Source organism: Delphinus delphis, chromosome 2 (assembly GCF_949987515.2).
Source record: "Delphinus delphis chromosome 2, mDelDel1.2, whole genome shotgun sequence".
In the NCBI taxonomy this organism is placed as follows: domain Eukaryota; kingdom Metazoa; phylum Chordata; class Mammalia; order Artiodactyla; family Delphinidae; genus Delphinus; species Delphinus delphis.
In genome coordinates this window covers 149,334,232-149,354,210 of record NC_082684.1, presented here as the reverse complement: position 1 = coordinate 149,354,210, position 19,979 = coordinate 149,334,232, and the positions used below count along the sequence as shown (strand labels likewise).

The following is a 19,979-nucleotide window of genomic DNA, read 5'->3' as shown; positions in this document are numbered from 1 at the left end:
TTCAGTTTGCCCTGTCAAAACACTGCCCGGGTCACGTGTCCCAACAACAGCCAACCCACCGCTCGTCACTTCCTCCCCGGCGGCCTCCGCGGCGGGCGCCCGGTTGTTATGGCAACGCTCCCCGCGCCCCGGGGCGCTAGCCTGGGGGCCTGGGTTCCCTTGCTGGTGCTGCCGGCTGCGAAGGGCCGGCGGAGCCCGGGAGGCCCGAGAGGCGCCCGGCGCTTTGGCCGCGCTCGCCTCCTGCCTGCGCTCCGAGCTGGCTGCGGCGCTTCTGGGACCAGGAACCGGAGCTGCGCTATTAGAGCACAGGGTAACTGGGGAGATGTCATCCGAGGGCCTGCCCCAGACGTGGAGGATAATTATAGTCTCCTCCTCCTCCTCCACACTGGATGCTGGCGCAGAGTTGTGACCCAGCCCCAAGGGGCTTGCAGTGCACGGTGGAAGTCGGGTCTAATTAATGTGGCCAAGACAGGAGAGTGGGCAGCCATACGCTGCAGGGATTGGGGAGTTTAAGAGCAAAAACCCTCCCCAACCAGATTTTTTTCAAATCACCAGGGATTTTAGTAGGATTCGGAACCCAAGCTCTAGAGGCCTTCACTGTGCTAAAAATAACTTTTATAACCTCTAAAACACTGACTCATGGCAGGAGGACACTTTTGACACCGTGTTATTGTTAGGGAGCTGTAATTTTGTTGTTGTGCTATAACAATGTGACATGATGACATTTCGTGTTGCGATGTTGTATCATCATTTCAACACAAACAGATGACAAGGATCTACTGTAATTAAAACAAGCAATCCTAACAAGGGCTGAAGCTATTAGTTACTCAGTTTATAGACAAAGTACACATGGGGTTGTGAGCTCAAAACAGAGACAAAGAGAAGTACAAAATTTGCAATCCTCTTTGGTTTCATTTAGAAAAAGCCTTTTTTTTTTAAGAAATAATTTTGCATACAAGAATCACAACAGGCAAGTACTAGGTTAGGTTTAAAGGTGATTTACTTTAGTCTTTGTACTCTTCTGAGGTTTCCAAAGTTTTACAGGAAGTATGTTTACTTCTACATCAGAAAAGTTTTTGTAAATTACAAGATTGGGATTGCATTTTTTTTGCCTCAGATCTATTAAATACATGAAATTTTTATTATGAAGAAAACAATATTTTCTGGATGTTTTCATATGCACAGTAAAATTACATATGCACCTGCAATTAAAAACCTTAACTCTAAGATTGCAACTAATCAAAACAGGACAGAACATTTAGGAAGGTAACATTCATCTTCATGGGAAATGTTCTGGCATCCTGAAGATGAAACTTCTGACAAATGGCAACAGTTCCTTTATGTAATAGCTGCAAATGTTAACTCCCAGTGGATTTGACTTTGATATTACAGAATACTGTAATATGTAGTTTCTTTTATGAACTGAAGCTTTACTTGTTCTAACATCACTTCTCAATTAACCTTGGTAATGGGAGACAGAAAGAGCAGTTAAAGATAATCCAAAATCCTAAATTTAGCACAACAGCTGGGACCAGATAACAGCTATTGTAAAGGCTTACTGGGTGAACAGGCAGCAAGATTTGTGATTTAGCTCCTCTTCCTCTGCCGAATTTGCAAGAGGTATAAAGACCAGAAAAATGTTGAGAGTAGAAGCTGAGAATATTGGATAATCTGGAAAACAATTCTCTTTTAAACAATTAAGTTTGTTGTTTGTTTTTTTTGCGGTACACGGACCTCTCACCGCTGTGGCATCTCCCGTCGTGGAGCACAGGCTCCGGACGCGCAGGCTTAGCGGCCATGGCCCACGGGCCCAGCCGCTCTGCGGCATGTGGGATCTTCCCAGACCGGGGCACGAACCTGTGTCCCCCTCATCGGCAGGCAGATTCCCAACCACTGTGCCACCAGGGAAGCCCTAAACAATTAGGTTTTAACAGCACATGGATAAATGATGCTGTCTGAACATTTGTTAGACTACCTTGAAGCTTTTTATTGAGAATCTTAAATTTGTTGAAAAATTGGAGATCATTATGGTAGTGGAAAAATATTTTAAAAGAGGTGTATTTTTGACTCATTCATTCATTTTTCAAATTATTTTTTCACTCAGCCTACATTTATGGAGCACTCACTGTCTGCTAGGCATATGCTAGTTTCTGAGAGCACAAAAGTCACCAAAAACAGGGTCATTACTCTCATGGAGCTTACAGTATTGATTACTACAGTTGCATAGCCTAGGTCAAGTCACATTCTACAGCCTCTTTTAACCTATAAAAATGAGGGGTTTGGACTCAGGCAGTAAATAATCTCTTTCCTTTCTAATTCTAAAACAATCCTGTAATTGTATAAAGCATTTGTAGAATGGTTAGAAATAAGGACCTACCTACCATGGCAACTCTAAGTGTTGGTGGTAAAGTGTGTTTGCACCTTGGAGCACTCAAGCAAAACAAACATCTCTGGTTCCTGCTTGGTGAGGTGTGAAAGTGGGTGAAGAAAGCATGTCAAAACAGCTGGCAGGGGGCTTCCCTGGTGGCGCAGTGGTTAAGAATCTGCCTGCCAATGCAGGGGACCTGGTCTCGGTCCCTGGTCCAGGAAGATCCCGCATACCGGGGAGCAACTAAGCCTGTGTGCCACAACTACTGAGCCTGCGCTCTAGAGCCCGTGAGCCACAAGTACTGAAGCGCGCATGCCTAAAACCCATGCTCCGCAACAAGAGAAGCCACTGAAATGCGAAGCCTATGCACCGCAACAAAGAGTAACCCCCTCTCGCCGCAACTAGAGAAAGCCCGCGCGCAGCAACGAAGACCCAACGCAGCCAAAAATTAAATAAATAAATAACTATTTTTTAAAAAACAGCTGGTAGGAACCTTTCCCCTTTTGCATCTGATTTGCTCTCCATTTTGCTTTCCCCTAGTGTTGCAAAGACTTGAGTAATTAACTTCAAAAAAGTTAGCTCATCTTCAGCTAGGAGGTAATCCCCTCAATTTTGATATGTTTTGCTGACATGGGCAGTGTATAACAAAACTGTGTGTTTAATGGAGGTGTTTTACTAACTAAGGTGATGAGGATTACTGGTTTGCTCACTTTATTAGTACAAGGCTGTTACTGTTACCAAGGTCATGGAACCAGTCCAGGCTACCAGAATGAGCTCCACCAAAGCAGGGACTGGTGCATTTTTCTTCTTGTATCTCTAACACCAAGCATAGGACCTGGTACAGAGTAGGAGCTCAATACATGTCAACCTTTGTATTCACCAATAAAATATTCTTGTACATGCCCACAAACTGTACCTCTAATACCAGTCGGCATTTACTCCCTAGTGGGATAAAGCTAGATAGAGAGCTGGGAAATCAGTGGGTGGCACAAACTTCATACATGAAGGATAAGTTTTCATTATACTTTTGGTATTGTCTTATAATAGTAGGAGCTCGTTGTGGGTTGAATTGTGCCTTCCAAAATGCTATATTGATGTTCTAACCCTGATACCTGTGAATGTGACCTTATTTGGAGTTAGGGTCTTTGCAGATGTAATCAAGTTAAGATGTAGTCATGCTGGAGTGGGGTGGGCCCTAAATCCAATTACAAGTGTCCTTATAAAGTGAGAGAGATTTGACGACAGAGGAGAGACAAGGAAGATGGCCATGCGACCGGGCAACAGAGATTGGAATGATGCAGCTGCAAGCCAAAGAATGCAGAAGGTTACCACGAGCCACCAGAGTCTAGTAAGAGGCAAGGAAGGATTCTTCTCCAGAAATTTCAGAGGAAGCATGTCCCTGCCAGTATCTTGCTTTTGTCCTTTGCATCTTCAGAACTGTGAGGGAATAAATTTCTGTTGTCTTAAGCCACTCAAGTTTGTTGTATTTTGTTACCGTAGCCCTAGGAAACTAATATAAAACTCCAGCAAAGAATATTGCCATAATTTTTTCTTGGCCTGTAAGTTGCATTGCTGATATTGCAAGTTTTCTAAAGTTTCCACATTCTGAATGGTCACCAAATCATGGAGATCTTTAATTCTATAAAAATTACAGTAAATAGTTGGAAATGTGAAGAAAATCTCTCTAGTGTCACAAAAGAACAACTTTATGATCATGAATAATAAGTGGTTGAGAATCATCACATGAAAATACACTGTTTTAGATATGGAGATTGGTAGATCTGTTTTCACCATATTGTGGAAATAAAGACTAGTAGAATTAACTGGAATGTATAGATAAATCTTCTAAGGTAAGTAAAAAAATATCAAACTGTGTACTTTTAGTTCCTGAAGCAACAAGAGGAAAGTCACGCTATCTTTTCTGTACCAAAATTGTTTCTGATTGTTCAGTCATATTTATTACAGTTCATTTCTTCCTAAGGGAGAAAGGTCATGGAGTCGTTGCTAAGGTATTGTTCTCATGTAAGCAACCCTCCACCTTCTTTTAAATCGGTTGGCTGATCTGTTCTTTTTTGAGACTCCTGTTTGTCCACCTTCTTTAACCACGGGTATAAGGAAGTGAAAAATGATTCTTTCTGGTTCCTGCTTGCAGAAAGTGACTGTAGTACTCAGAAATATGAAAGCTTCTAAACTTCAAGCCATGGGAACCTTTCATCTGAAGGTTTGCTGAGCTGCTAGAGGTCTCTGAGCCATCAAGACTTAAGATCTTTTCAAAAGTTAAAAATAATTGTTCATTTTTGTGACAGTAATTGTGCTCAGCACTTCACATATATTATACATTTGATCCTGAGAGGGTGATATTATCTTGTAGATTAGGAAACTGGGGCTCTGAGATGAGTAAGTTTCCCAAGGCTGCAGTTAATAAGTAGAAGCAGCCTGCTTCCTAAGTGGGCTCATTTAATTTCCATTACAACATGATAAAGTAGGTTAAATTATTCCAAATTTTTCAAATGGGGAAACTAATACTCAGAAACATTTGAGAATGGTTGCACATTTGGAATGTAAATTGGTTTATGTAAACTTAAGCTCAGTGCTTTGAGATATAAGTTCTAAATAGAATGGCTGTGGTTGGTTTGTTATATGTAAACTCCAAAGAGCAAATAGTCACACTTAGTTAATAACAGCAGCTAATATTTCTTGAGCTTTTAAGTAGTAAGCACTATACTGAGTGCTTTATAGGTATTAGTTCATTTAATCCTCACAATATCCCCATGAAGTATTATTATCCCTATTTTATAATCAGATAAACAGGAAAAGGGAAGTTAAATAACATGCCAAAAGTCAAGCAATTAGGAAGTGTCAGAGCCAGGATTCACACCCAAGGAGCATGACTGTGGAGCTTATGTCCTTAACTACCACCTAGTACTGGTCCCATATAGTTTGGTTTTCCTCCTAAACCTTGTATCTTCCTGCCACTGGGCTTTTGCCATTTCCCCCACAAAATGTTCCTCCCCAGTTCCTATCTAAACCCTTGTGGACTTTCAGGGCCCAAAATCTTACTTCACAATGCCTTCTAACGCCCACACTCACACACACCCATCTGTCTTTTCTATGAACTCATGTTTTATTTATTATGCTAAAACCACATACTATATATTTTTTTATCTTTTTATGGGCAGAGATGAACTGTGACCTCGGGTTCCTTTTTATTTCTTGTGTTGACTGACACCAAACTGGGCACAAAGCCTGAAGTAATTACTGAAGACCTGAGGCCATCACTATTCTCTAGAACTACTCCAGCCAATACAGTAGCCACTGGTCACATGTGGCTACTGAGCACTTGGAATGTGACTAGTGAAACTGAGAAACTGCGTTTTCCATTTTAATTTAAATATAAACTGAATGACTGGTTCTTGATTCCATGATTAGAAAAGTAAGTATGTTTGGAACAACTTAGGTATATGAATCTACTTTCTCCAACTGCAAATTGTAGGAAATATAAATATAGATCAATTATTTCTTTTTTTTCAACGAAATTTTTTATTGTAGCAAAATTCACATAACATAAAATTCACCATTTTAACCATTTTAAAGTGTACAGTTTAGTGGCAATTAGAACATTCACAATGTTATGCAACCATCACCACTATCAGTTCCAGAACATTTCCAACGCCCTATAAAAACCCTTGTACCCACCATTCAGCAGTCACTCTTCATCCTCCCTCCCCCAAGTCCCTGGTACCCACAACTCTGCTTCCTGTCTATGGATTTGCCTCTGTTGCACATTTCACATAAATAGATCAACCAACATTTTTCAGGCTCAGCACCTGCTAGGCACCAAGGGTATGAAGATAAATATGACAATCTGCTCTTAATGAGATCACTTTCAACTGGGATGAAACATTTAAAAAAATCATAGTAGAATGTGATGTGACGATTATTGTAATCAAAATATGAACATTGTGAGAAAACAGATGAGGGAGATAAGGGATGCTGCAAGAAGTAAGATTTGAATTTGGGCATGGGGGCAGAAGTTTGCTAGACCAATGAGGGCTGGGCAGGAGGGTGGTGTAGAAAAGAGGGAGCTGGAGTAGGACAGGGAGAGTGTGACCAAGGCACTATATCAATTATTTCTAATGAAAATTTAGCAACCAAATTGAAATGTGCTGAAAGTCTGAAATATACACCAGATTTCAAAGACTTAGGAAAAGTATAAAAAAAGGAATATAAAATATTAATACTCTAAAAATGTTGATTATGTGTTGAAGTGATCCTATTTTAGATAGATTTGGTTTCTTTTAAAAAATTTTTTAATGTGGCTACTGGGAAATGTAAAGTTACATATGTAATTCACATAATACTTCTATTAGACAACACTGCTCTAGGACTTGGTAGCTTAGTAGCAGCAACACAAAAGACATTTGAAAATCAGCTATGCTCCCCAACCAAGTGATGCCTTCTAGCAGTTCAGATTTAGGGCTAAGGGAACTTACTGCTTGCTCTAGTCCTATCAAGAGTTCTATGCATCTTAAGCAGAAATAGAGACACAGATGTAGAGAACAAACGTATGGATACCAAGGGGGAAGGGGAGGTGAATTGGGAGATGGGGATTGACATATATACACTATTGATACTATGTATAAAATAGGCAACTGATGGGAACATACTGTAAAGCACAGGGAACTCTACTCAATGCCCTTCAGTAACCTAAATGGGAAGGAAATCGAAAAAAGAGAGGATATATGTATACATATAGCTGATTCACTTTGCTGTACAGTAGAAACTAACACATTTTAAAGCAACTATACTCCAATGAAAATTTAAAAAAAAAAGAGAGTTCTATGCATCCTATGGGAATTCCCTGGTGGTCCAGTGGTTAGGGCTTGGTGCTTTCACTGCAGAGGGCATGGGTTCAATCCCTGGTCAGGGAAATAAGATCCTGCAAGCATAGCGGTGAGGCCACACACACACACAAAATTTCTATGCATCGTAATGAGACTTGAACGCACCACAAAATGGTGAGAGCATACCTTAGATATAGTAGACACAGTAGTGAATGACCCTTCCAAACACACATGTTAAATTCAGTAGTGTTTTCATAGAAATTATTTTCCCTTTTGTGCCTGTTAAAGGATCACACACAGAACTATCTTGCCCCCAAACAGTGTGAGCTATTTTCAGAAGCAGTGATGGGTGGATTTCAGTTAAACTCTCCATGAGCTGGTAGAGACATTAAGTCTAATATAAATCAAGTTACTGGTCCTTTAAATCTTTTCATCAGAATATATCAGTTCATTGCATCCTAATGCGAATTCTATGACAGTGTTTTTCACTGTAAAAAAAAAAAAAATCCAGACCATTTGACTTGAATGTAGATATAAACAACAACAGTGACCTCTGTTTCAAAATGTGTATGATAAGACACAGCAGTGTAAAGCAACTATACTCCAATTTTTAAAAATGTATGTGATAAACTAAATGATTAGATATTTCAGAAAAAGTATTTTGAGCAGAGTCTTATTCTTCCAAAAGTTTTTAAAGAAGCAATCTTAGGTTATTATGCTATTAGGTTTTTAAGAAAGAAAAAAGAGTGTAAGACTGTACAAAAATAATGCAGAAAATCTCCAACTCCTTTTTACAAATGGGAAAACTCATAACTGAAACTAAATTCTTCACGTGCAATTGATAGAGCATGATAGAACAATTTGTAATATAATTTTTCAAATCAAATTTCTGCTGCTTCTGCCAGAACCAAAAAGCTCAATGCAGCATAAAAAGAATTCTAGAAGTGATTCCTTTATTTGCCTGCTGTGTATATCTTAATAATTTCATTCTGCCATGCTTCAGAGAGAAGAGAACATTAGCTGCCTTCTTATTCCAAATTTCACAGGCAAAATTCTGTACTTGCAACTCAGTGTAATTGGTCTTTATTTCCAAAACGTCATTTCTGTCTAACATAAGTTTAATTCAATTTGGCATTCATTGAATTTTGAATGCCAAATACTTTGCCGGGCTCTAGAGAAAAAGAGGCCAGAAAAGCAAGTACTTACACTCCAAAAGCTTTATTAATCTAAAAAGGAGGTGGCAATGTAAATAAATAACTGCAATTTATTTGATAGCAGCAAAAAATTCATGCATAAAGAAAACAGCTGTCACAAAGAAGGAAAGTTGCTTCTCTCTAGGAGAAGGAGTTGCTTAGGAAGGAAAAGGAACATATTAGCTATGCTTTGGAGCATGAAGGAGTCATCATCAGACAAGCAAAATGGGGTGGGATGCAGATGGGGGAAGTTGTTCCTAGCATGTCACTCCAGCATGTTACTGAGGCAGGATAGAATATATTTTGTTCAAGATGCCATATTAGGTCAGATTCAAGAAAGTTAAATGAAAGTGATAGGAACAATATCAGACAGCCCCACCCCTTTTGCCATTGGCCGCAGTTCTTCATCCCTCCAGGTATCCATGCTTTTCCCTTGTAACTTGCAGTCTCTCCCAGTAATAGGTCAGAATACATTGCCCAGATCCTGGTTCAGCCACACTACTTACCCTGACAAATAGAATGAGGCTAACATGATAGTTTTGAGCTAGACCTTAAGAGGCCTTAGCTGTTTGCTCTCTTGTGCCTCTACCATTTCCATGAAAAACAGATACCAGGGCTAACCTGCAGGTCCCTGGAAGATGAGAGACAAATGGAAGGAACTTTAGCCACCTCACATGACCCACAGATCATTCCAGCTTTGATTAGCAGTACCACCATAGCCAACCCATACACCCAAGAATATGAATCGTTGTTTTAAGCCACTAAGGTTTGGAGTGGTTTGTTACACAGCATTTTTGAGGCATTAGAAAACCAATACAGCCGTAGCAATGAATTTGCGTCTTACCTTGTGCATGACAGAAAACTATAAAGGATTTTTAAATGAATAGTTAGATTGTTTCAGAAAGATGGCTTCAGCAACAAAGTGGAAGATGGAGACGGAAAGAGATGGTGGCAAAAAAGCTACTACAGGGCTTCCCTGGTGGCGCAGTGGTTGAGAGTCCGCCTGCCGATGCAGGGGACGCGGGTTCGTGCCCCAGTCCGGGAAGATCCCACGTGCCGTGGAGCGGCTGGGCCTGTGAGCCATGGCCGCTGAGCCTGCGCATCCGGAGCCTGTGCTCCACAACGGGAGAGGCCACAACAGTGAGAGTCTCGCGTACCGCAAAAAAAAAAAAAAAAAAAAAAGCTACTACAGTTGCCCGACCCCGAGAGTATGCAGACCTGAACTAAGGCACTGGCAGTGGGAATAAAGTAGAGAAGACAGACTGGAGAGAGGTTTAGGTGATAGAACTGATAGAATTTGGGTGGTGACTGGTTGTAGGCAGAGAGAGAGGGCAGCATTCCCACGCTTACCACGCCATCCTACCCTGGCTCAGAATAGCTGATGAATCACCATGTACTTTTAGACAGGAAAAATCAGATGGCCACTGAAGGCTGGGGTAGGGGTGGGCAACAGGGGATAATGTATTTAATTTAGGTACACTAAGTTTGAAAAACCTGTAATCATCTAGACAGACAGTATGAAAACAGAGGAAAATTCTGCTCCGAAGCTTGGGGATGAGGTCTCATCTGAATGCGTAGTGCTCAGAAACCATCACCATAACGAATGGTGGGTACTCCATGGGATAGAAGAAGGTGCTATCATGGGATGGAAGAAGGAAGGTGCTCAGAAATGGTGGCTGCTGCGGAGAAGTCAAATAGGTAAGGGAAATATTCTTTTGATTTAGCAATCACGTCACCCTTAAGAGAAGAAACAATTTTGAAACTGTTTTAACAGATGGACAGCAGTAGCAGTAGCCTGGGTCCAATTAAACTCATTGTCTATTCAGAAAATAACCCATAGTTGGGAAATGCACAGCACCAGTGCTTTGAATCAGATCACTACTTTACACCAGGTCAGTCAGTGTGGCATAATTCTGAGAACAGTTGATATTTGACTATGAGCACATGCTTTGGGAATTTAAAATCATTTGTGCTATATCCCAGAAACACCATTATCCTTGATTTCATGAAGTGCACCAGCAAAATCCAACATGCAGAGATTTCACAGAAATTGTTTTTCTGAGAGTAATGTACTTCAGAAATGTTTTCTGATTTATAGGAGTGTCACATATGAAAAACCAGAAAAAACCCTCCCCAGCTCTTATTCATAAGTGCCCATATATTGAATTTCTCTTCAGTGTGCTATATACATGACATTTTTCTCTCAGTAAATCATGGTTCATTTCTGTCTCTTCATCAGAATACACCATGGTGATCCTAGGAAACGTGATTGGGTATTGATGGCTTGTCTAGTAAATGAAATCCACACAGCAAAGATGTGGCAATGTGAATGTAAACTACAACTCGCGTGGCGGTCTGGATTGTTAGATATTGATATGGGACAGGCCCTGGTTATTGCTTTTAACAGTAAGGTAGTACTAGGCCAGGCCGTGCAAACTGCCTCAGGGTACCTGCCTCATTTGTGGCCCCCCTTTTGCCATGTGACCTTACCCCCTTTGCCACAGGTGACTGAACCAAGGATCATTACCTGAGCTGAAGGCAACACTATATAGGTTGGCAAGTGACCTGTGAAGTGGCTCAGTGCTAGAGAACTAAGCCCAGCAGGAGTACCATTATATTGGTTAATGACTGGCTAATCATATTCATTATGATGGTGGTGGTGGGAGGGTAGTGATGTACTTCAGACATGCAGAGTTAGTGGCAGCTGAGCAAACACAGAGGCCTCCTTAATGGTGAACAATGGGAAAGGGGGCAACAGACACCCAATTCTGAAAGAGCATTAACTGCTCTTAACCCAAGAGCTGCAATTAGGCTGCTAGGGGTGTTGCCAGTCCCAAATGATGGAAATGATGGTCAGTCGGCTGTATACCTGTTGGGATTTTTTTTAATCTTCCTTTTATGGCTCCATGAATCCTTCCAATAAACCCCTATAACAAAGGCAATCTGAAGATCTCTGATACTTGAAATTTGAAAGCATCTAACATAATTTTACATTGCTTTTTATCGTGAGTAACAATGTTGAGATACATTATTGAATTAGGGTCCCTACACACATCAATTAATTATTCAATCAACAATATGTACTGATTACCTACTATGTGCCAGATGTGTACTAGCATTAGGAATTTAGTAGTAAACAAGATTGACATGACTCCTTCTTGTATGGTGCTATGGTCTAGCCTGGAATACGTAGACTACTTGGGTCTTAATATGTACTATATGGACAAACCTAAACTTAATATGTCTCACAAGCTTGTGATCTACAATTGTTTTTCTTGTTTTAAATATTTATGGTTTTCCAAGTATATGACATTGATAAGGGTATAGCGTTAATACTTGTGTTAATACTTTGGTCTAAGGATACTTACATTTATATCTGAATAACAGTTCAGAGCTTTCTAAGATTTACCATATTAGAAACAGAGCAAACAACAGAAATCAGGGTTAACAAAACCATAAACTATTAACTAGAACCTGGCCCCTAAGTAGAGCCAGAAGTATAGTAACAAGATGAGGCTTGTATATAGAAATCAACCAAAGAGAATAAAGTGATGACATTTGTATGCCAGTATTTTGCAACAGTGGTAACGTGCTACCTATAAATGAGAGTGAGTCCTGAAGTAGAAAGGCTGAACATTTTTCTTTGCCTTAAATAAAAGATAAACTGAAAATTAATGGCATGGATTGCCCAAGATAACACGGCTGAAAATAAAGGTATAGGTGATTCATTAAACTAGACTGAAGAAAAATGGAGAAGATGGAATCTGGTGCTTGGTGAAACTGAAATCTCAAGGAGTTGACATTGACGCATCCTGTTGGTAACTCAATAGTCAAGCAAAAAATTTTAATGCTATATTTCTTAGGCTGACTAAATTAAGAGTGAATGTCTTTCTCAGTGGAGATAAGATGGTCCAGTGAGAGTAGAGAGTTGGGGGAACACTGTTAAGTTCTTCAGAGTTTCTCGCACTCTATTATTTTACTTGGAGCATCAAGGGACTGAAATACTCTTAGTTATATTTTACCATTAAAACTTTTTCACGTTTACCTTCCAAGATACTCAAATCCCTAAGCCCCTGAACTTCTAATTGCTGTATGAGAGTTAGTCTGGTTGCTATAGTAATGCTATGGAAATTATCTCTTGTTGTCTTCAATTCAATAGGTTGCAGTTTAAAGGTCTGCAGCTCTAAGCAGAGAACACAGACAACAATGGAAATTAAAGAGATGACATAACCACAGCTACAGAAGATAATTTAATTAGCACAAAATTTTATTTACATAATTTATATAATTAATTATAAAATTAATATGAAGTGGATAATCTTACGGAAAATATAAACTTATAATATGGAATCAAGAAGAGGTAGAGAACCTGACTAGACTAATCATCATCTAAGAAATAGAAAAGTTAGTCAAATATCTACTTCTTCAAAAAAGATAACAGGCCCAGAAGAGTTTGGGAGAGTTCTGCCAAACCACTGAAGAACAGGTAATTCTTTTGTTATACAAACTGTCCAGGGCAAAGAAAAGGATAAAAAGCTTCCTATTTCATTCTGAGACCAACATAACCCTGATAACAACCCAAAATGGAAAGTACTGTTTCCCCCCCAAAACCCCACAAGAAACAAATGTCATTTATGAACACAGAAGCAAGTATCCCAAATACAGTATTAGCACAGAATATGGCAGTATATTAAAGGACTAACACATCAAGACAAGAGAGTTTATTCTGGAAATACAGAACTGCTTCAACATTATGAAGTCTATTAATACAAATCACCATACTATCTGATTAAAGAAATAGAAACCAAATGATCATCTTATGCTGAAAAAAGAACTTGATAAAATTTAACACCTTTCCTATCAAAATGCCTGAGAGAGCTAACAAGACGGGAAAACTTCCTTATAGAGAATTTACCACAACCTTATGGCAAGCATCATCCTAATAGTGAGACATTCAAAGCAAGCATTCCCTTGAAAGAACAAGATAAGAATATCTACTTCCACCATTACTATTCATTATTGTATTTGAGGCTTTAGTCAACGCACTAAAACGGGAAGAAAGACATAAGATACAAGTAAATGGAAAGGTTGAAACAAAACTATTTCAGAGGTTATGGTTAAACTAGTAGAACAAATAAGGGAATTTAGTACCATGTTCAAATATGTGATCAACATTTGAAACATTAATAGCTTCTAACACTCCAACAGTAATCTATTAGAAAATGTCTATTTTATTTATTTATTTAAATCTATTAGAAAAAAATCTATTAGAAAAAGCCATTCATTTCAGCAACAAAACCATTACATCACTTAGAAATAAACCCAGTGAAAAATGTTGAAGATTTACATGGGAAAACAACAACAGCAAAACCAAAATGACATAAAATATTTAAATAGCTGGAAAGACAGACCATGTTCCTGGATAGGAAGACTCAATGTTTAAAGATAAAATACCTCAATCAATCTAAGTGATTTTTATCTTCTTTATGTTTATAGTATGTATTTTCTGATTTTTCTATAATTGTTACAAATTACCTGTAAAATAAACATGAAAACAAACACATACACACACACGCACAAAGATTTCTCAATCTATAAGTTAAATACAACCTCAATCAAAATCTCTACAAGATTTTTAAATGGAATTTGACAAGTTGATTACAAAAGTTTGCATGAAACCTTAGAATTACACTTAATACAGTGAAATGCTTACACTAAGAGCATGTGAAAACTAATACCAGCTAATGGAATCACCTCTTCAAGCCTTACTTCTCATGCTCACATAGAAAAAGATATTAGTTGAGGGGGATGGCAGATAGCAGTGCCTGCACTCTTCTCTCTCATACCTAACTCTCCTTTCTCTTATTCAAAGACTCTAGGTGAGTTCTCTAAATTAAGTGCACTATATAATGTGACTACTCGTCACTTTGATACATTTTCTAAAGAAATACTACCTAGAATTTTGCAACGTTTCACATCAGTCTCTTTGCATTTTACACTTAAACCTCCAACTGAGTACAATTTAAATATGTGATTGTTTAGAATTAAAGCATATAATTAACATTTCTCCTCTGAGACTCACGAATTCATAGAAATTTGATATGGCACCTTTGTGTTAGGTCAGGTACAAAATACAAACAATACTGAAACAAAACATTTGTAACATACACAAAACCCCACTGTTTCACAGAATGAGAAAAACCCATTACACGTTTTTAAAATCTAATTTTGAAATATATTTTGTCCTATTTCCCTGGATTACCATACTTTTCCACTGCTAAATTTAATAATTACTGTACGTTTTCTGATAGCTCTTTCTAGTGTTCTTTGTTTTGCGGTCACATTTTTTCTGACTACTTTTTAAGTGTTACTTTTCCTCCCAAATTCTTTCTGTCATTAGTCAACAGGTACTCTATGAACAAGCCCAAGTTTCAGCTATCTCCCACATGCTGATCAACTTCCAAATCTAAAATTCTGTACCAATAGTCCTTTCCCTCGAACTCCAGACCACCCAGGTATCCACCAGGATGACCCACGGATCCTTCCTTAAAATATTAAATCAATAACATTCTCTTTGTTTCCTGAAAGCTTCTACTTCTCTCCTGCCTTTCCTTTTTTAGAGCTGCATCACCATCCCCTATTCATTCATACAGTATCTATTGAGCATCTGCTGTGTACCAACCACTATTCTTTTTTTTTTTTTTTTTTTTTTTTTGCGGTACGCGGGCCTCTCATTGCTGTGGCCTCTCCCGTTGCGGAGCAACAGGCTCCGGACGCGCAGGCTCAGCGGCCATGGCTCACGGGCACAGCCGCTCCGCGGCATGTGGGATCTTCCCGGACCGGGGCACGAACCCTTGTCCCCTGCATCGGCAGGCGGACTCTCAACCACTATTCTTGATATTTGGGACCACAGTGACCAAAACAAAGATCTCTGTTCTCATGGAGCTTACATTCTAGTGAGAGAAGATAGACAAGAAATTGAATAAGTGATACAGTATGTAAAAGGCAGGAAAAAAATAAATCAGAGTAAGTGGGATTTGAGGAAATGTTACTAAACCAAACTTGGGTCCACTCACGCACGTGGAGTAAAGCCTATCTACTGACACTGGGTTATGGTGAAGGAAAGTGCAGCGTTTATTGTAATGGTGCCAAACAAAGAGAACAGGTGGCTCATGCTCAAAACCCTCGAACTCTCCAAAGGGTTTCAAGAAAGCGTTTTTAAAGGCAAGGTGAGGGAGGGGTGTCCCAGTGTATGTGATCAGCTTGTGCACAATTCTCTGATTGGTTGATGGTGAGGTAACAAAGTGGTTTCACAGGGGTTAACATTATCAATTCTTAGGTGCCAGTAGGCCTGGGGGCTACATTCTTATGATCATCAAGTAGTTAATTTCTTCCATGAGGTAGTGGTTTTAACATCTGAAAAACTCAGGAAATTTGTATTAGATACTATTATCTAGGAATTTCGGAGAGGAGCTAAAGCAGAGGATATGGGGGAGGGGTCTGTCCCAGAAAGGCCCCATAGGGTCCTTCTTGGTTACAGACATGCTATTTCAAATAGGGTTGTCAAGGTAGGCCTCACTAGTGTGATTTGAAGGAGGTTAAGGAAGAAAGGACTTGAAGAGGTTTGAGCAAAGACTTGAAGGAGTTAAGGGAATTAGCATGTGGTTAAAGAAGACTGTCCCAGACTGAAAAAGAGTCAGTGCAATAGCCCAAGGCAGGAACATTCCCTTGTTTGTTTGAGAAGAGGAGCTGTATCTGAAACAATGAATGGGGAGGGAGGGAGAGGAGAGGAAGTGGAGACAGTAGGAGATGAAGTCAGACCATGTGGGGCCCTAAGGACTATTGTAAGGACTTTGGTCATTGCAGGGCTTTGAGCAGAGACGTTATGTAATCCTACTTACATTTTAAAAGTCCACTTTGACTGTTCTGTTGAAATCAGACTGGGGGGGATAAAGACAGACACTACTAACCAGTTAGTAGGCTATTACTGCAATCTAGGTAAGAGTTAGAGTGGCTTGGACTGCCAACAGCCCTCTTACCCAGTCTCCGAACCTCAGTGAACTCCTCTAGTCAGGGCTCTCTCCTGCTTTCCCAGTCATCGCCCCACCTACTCCCAACACACACACACCTCAATTCTATTTCTGAATAGTAGACACTGCCTTTAACCCCACTACAATGGCCTCCATTCAAACTAGTCTGGACCATTGAAATGGTCTCCCTGCCTCTAGCTTATCCCTTCTTCTAGTCTATCCTATCAGCAATGGTATCCTTCTGATCACAAAGAATCTTCATCTGAGATGCACACATAGAACTCACTGGGTCTGTGAGCTTGGTGAGAAAAGAACATTTTAATTTTTACTAACATCTAACTGAAATTTAGTATTTCTTTCAGTTATGAATGTAAGCAACAAACCATAGTAATGGTAGAACCCATGACTATTGTCAACAGAAATTATAGACATTTTCGTATCACATTAAAGCTGAAACATATATCTCAAGACATCATTTATAGCCATACCTACTTTGAAATTATGATAATTATTAGATCTACCACTAGATCTTTTTACATGCCAATAATGGAACAAATGGGGCTTCACTGGTGGCGCAGCGGTTAAGAATCCGCCTGCCAATGCAAGGGACATGGGTTCGAGCCCTAGTCTGGGAAGATCCCACATGCCGCAGAGCAACTAAGCCCGTGCGCCACACTACTGAGCCTGAGCTCTAGAGCCTTTGTGCCACAGCTACTGAAGTCCACGTGCCTAGAGCCCATGCTCCACAACAAGAGAAGCCACCTCAATGAGAAGCCCGCGCACAGCAACGGAGACCCAACGCAGCCATAAATAAATAAATAAATAAATAAATAAATAAATGGAACAAATGCCATAATTTAGAAATATTTTGTATTTCAAGATTATTGGATTCCTTTGAATTCTTATGTAGTTTCACTTATACATTTTAAATTATTATTATTAGGAATTTATTCTTAGGAATTCATAGGCTTCATAGGCAGACTTCCAAAAGCATTCAAGGCCAGAAAAGATTAAAAAGATTAAACCTATTGTTCTAATCATATCATAAATCCATTTGCTTATAAATAAATTTGCTTGCAAGTCACAGAGTAGAAGATATTTGCAATACATACATCTGGCAAAGGATTCAGACCACCTTAAAAAAAAAAAAAAGACTCCTATAAAGCAATAAGAAAAAAGGCAACCAACTCAATTAAAAAAAAAATGGGCAAAAGACTTGAACAGGAATTTGGAAAACAAGGATATCTATGTGGGCAATAAACATAAGTAAAGCTCAACAGGGATTTATATGCCTCATCAGGGAAATGCAGATTAAAACCACAACAAGATTACCAGGGGGGAAGGGTGGTGGGGAGGGATAGATTGGGAGTTTGAGATCAACATGTACACACTGTTATATTTTAAATAGATAGGCAACAAGGACCTACTGTATAGCACAGGGAACTCTGCTCAGTATTCTCTAATAACCTAAATGGGAAAAGAATTTGAAAAAGAATAGACGCACATATATGTATATATAACTGAATCACTTTGTTGTACACCTGAAACTAACACAACATAGTTAATCAACTATATTCCAATATAAAAAATAAAAATAAAAAACCACAGTGAGAGACCACTATTCCCTCCCCAGAAAGGCTAAGATTTAGAAGACTGACAATATCAAGGGTTTTCAAGGATGTAAATCTCATATACTGTCGGTGGGAGCTGCAAAATGATGCAATCTCTTTGGAAAACCATTTGTTAGTTTCTACTAGAGTTAAATATGCATTTGGTTTAGGATATAGCAATTCCTTTTTTTTTTTTTTTTCTTTTTTGCAGTACGCGGGCCTCTCACTGTTGTGGCCTCTCTCGTTGCGGAGCACAGGCTCCTGACGCGCAGGCTCAGCGGCCATGGCTCACAGGCTCAGCGGCCATGGCTCACAAGCCCAGCCGCTCCGCGGCATGCGGGATCCTCCCGGACCGGGGCACGAACCCGTGTCCCTTGCATCGGCAGGCGGACTCTCAACCACTGTGCCACCAGGGAAGCCCTAGCAATTCCATTTTTTATCCCCCAAAGAAATGCCTATGCCCTCTAATTTGTACATTATATTCAAAGCAGCTTTATTTATAATATCCAAAATATGAAACAATGCAAATATTCATCACACAGATAAATAAATTATGATAATTTATGTAACGGAATACTACCCATCAATTAAAAATGAAAGTCTCCAACACAAGATGGAAAAATCTCATAGATACTGTGTTGCATGAAAGAAGCCAGACACACAAAAAATTCTAGTATGTCATTCAATTTACATACAGTTTAAGAGCAAGCTAAACTAATAGATGTTTTTAGAAGTCAGAATAGTGATTAACCCTTCAAGGAAAAGAATGAAAAGTACACAAAAGAATCTCATAGGGTGCAGGAAGTATTCTACAGTTTTACCTCAATGGTGGTTATTCAGATGTATACGTATGTAAAAACTCAAACTATATGATTAAGATTGTGTACTTTATGCACTTTGCTGCATGTACGTTATCACTCACTAAGTAAAATAAAGTTGGTCATATCTGCAGAAGTGGTAGTGTTTAGGGAAACTCAAACCATGGCAAAGCCATTTGGAAAATGGTTTTAATATAGTCCAAAACAAACTGCTGGTTGACCCAGTGGAAAAAATAAGAAAGTTATTCTTGGATGAGTAAAAGGGAGAATGAAAATAGAAGTTGTTTGTTTTTTTTTTTATGTTGAACCTTCTTTTAATTAATTAATTATTTTTTATTTTTGGTTGTGTTGGGTCTTAGTTTCTGTGCAAATGTTCATAGCAACTTTAATTGTGGTAATTCTAAACTGGAAAAACCCAATGCCCATTATCATGTGAATAGATAAACAGCTTTCCTTTTGTTATTTATTCCTAACTTCATCTCATTTGTAGTCAAAGAAGATACTTTGTATGATATCTTAATTTTAAATCTATTGAGACTTGAGTTGTGGCCTAACATGTGGTCTACCCTGGAAGATGTCCATGTACACTTGAGAAGAATGTGTGTTCTACTGTTTTGGGGTAGTGTTCTGTGTAAGTCTGTTAGATCAAGTTGGTTTATTGTGTTGTTTAAATCCTCTACTTCTTAAGGGGGAGAGGAAAGGGTAATGGATGAAGAATTGGAAATGGAGGAGAGGTGGAAGGAATATGACCGGAGGGTGAGCATGGGGGGCGGGAGTATGACTGAAGGGGGTGGAGCATTTAGAGAAAAGCAAGTAATTTCATGGCTTGTCATGATTAACTATTATTTGGTGTCGTTACTACTAATCACAACTATTAATAATATAATGCAGTTAGCATAAGTCTGGTCCAAAGTAGAAATCTGATACACAATATTTAGTATTTTCTTTTCAATTGACATGATGACTTCTCTACACAATGAAGGTACTCATTCACTGGTTCATCTAATTTGTCACACTGTGCCGGTTGATGCTGAGGACAAGGTGGTAACAGAGACAGCCCAGGCCTTTCCCTCATGGGGTTCATCTTCCAGCGGGGAGACAGACCTTATCCCCAGA

The 19,979-nt window shown here is 39.2% G+C and overlaps 1 protein-coding gene across 3 annotated transcripts in view; it reads right to left on the bottom strand.

Moving 5' to 3' along the window:
• The window catches only part of ATOSA (atos homolog A), a 115,236-nt gene that overhangs the window by 87,143 nt on the left and 8,114 nt on the right, over window positions 1-19,979 (bottom strand). Inside the window, exon 1 of one of the 3 annotated variants that reach the window (XM_060005948.1) lies at window positions 60-227. The exons of the other annotated variants lie outside the window; for them this stretch is intronic. The gene's annotated coding sequence lies outside the window, so the exon portion shown is untranslated. Of the gene's footprint in view, window positions 1-59; window positions 228-19,979 lie in introns of those variants that run through there. 3 annotated transcript variants of the gene reach the window in all.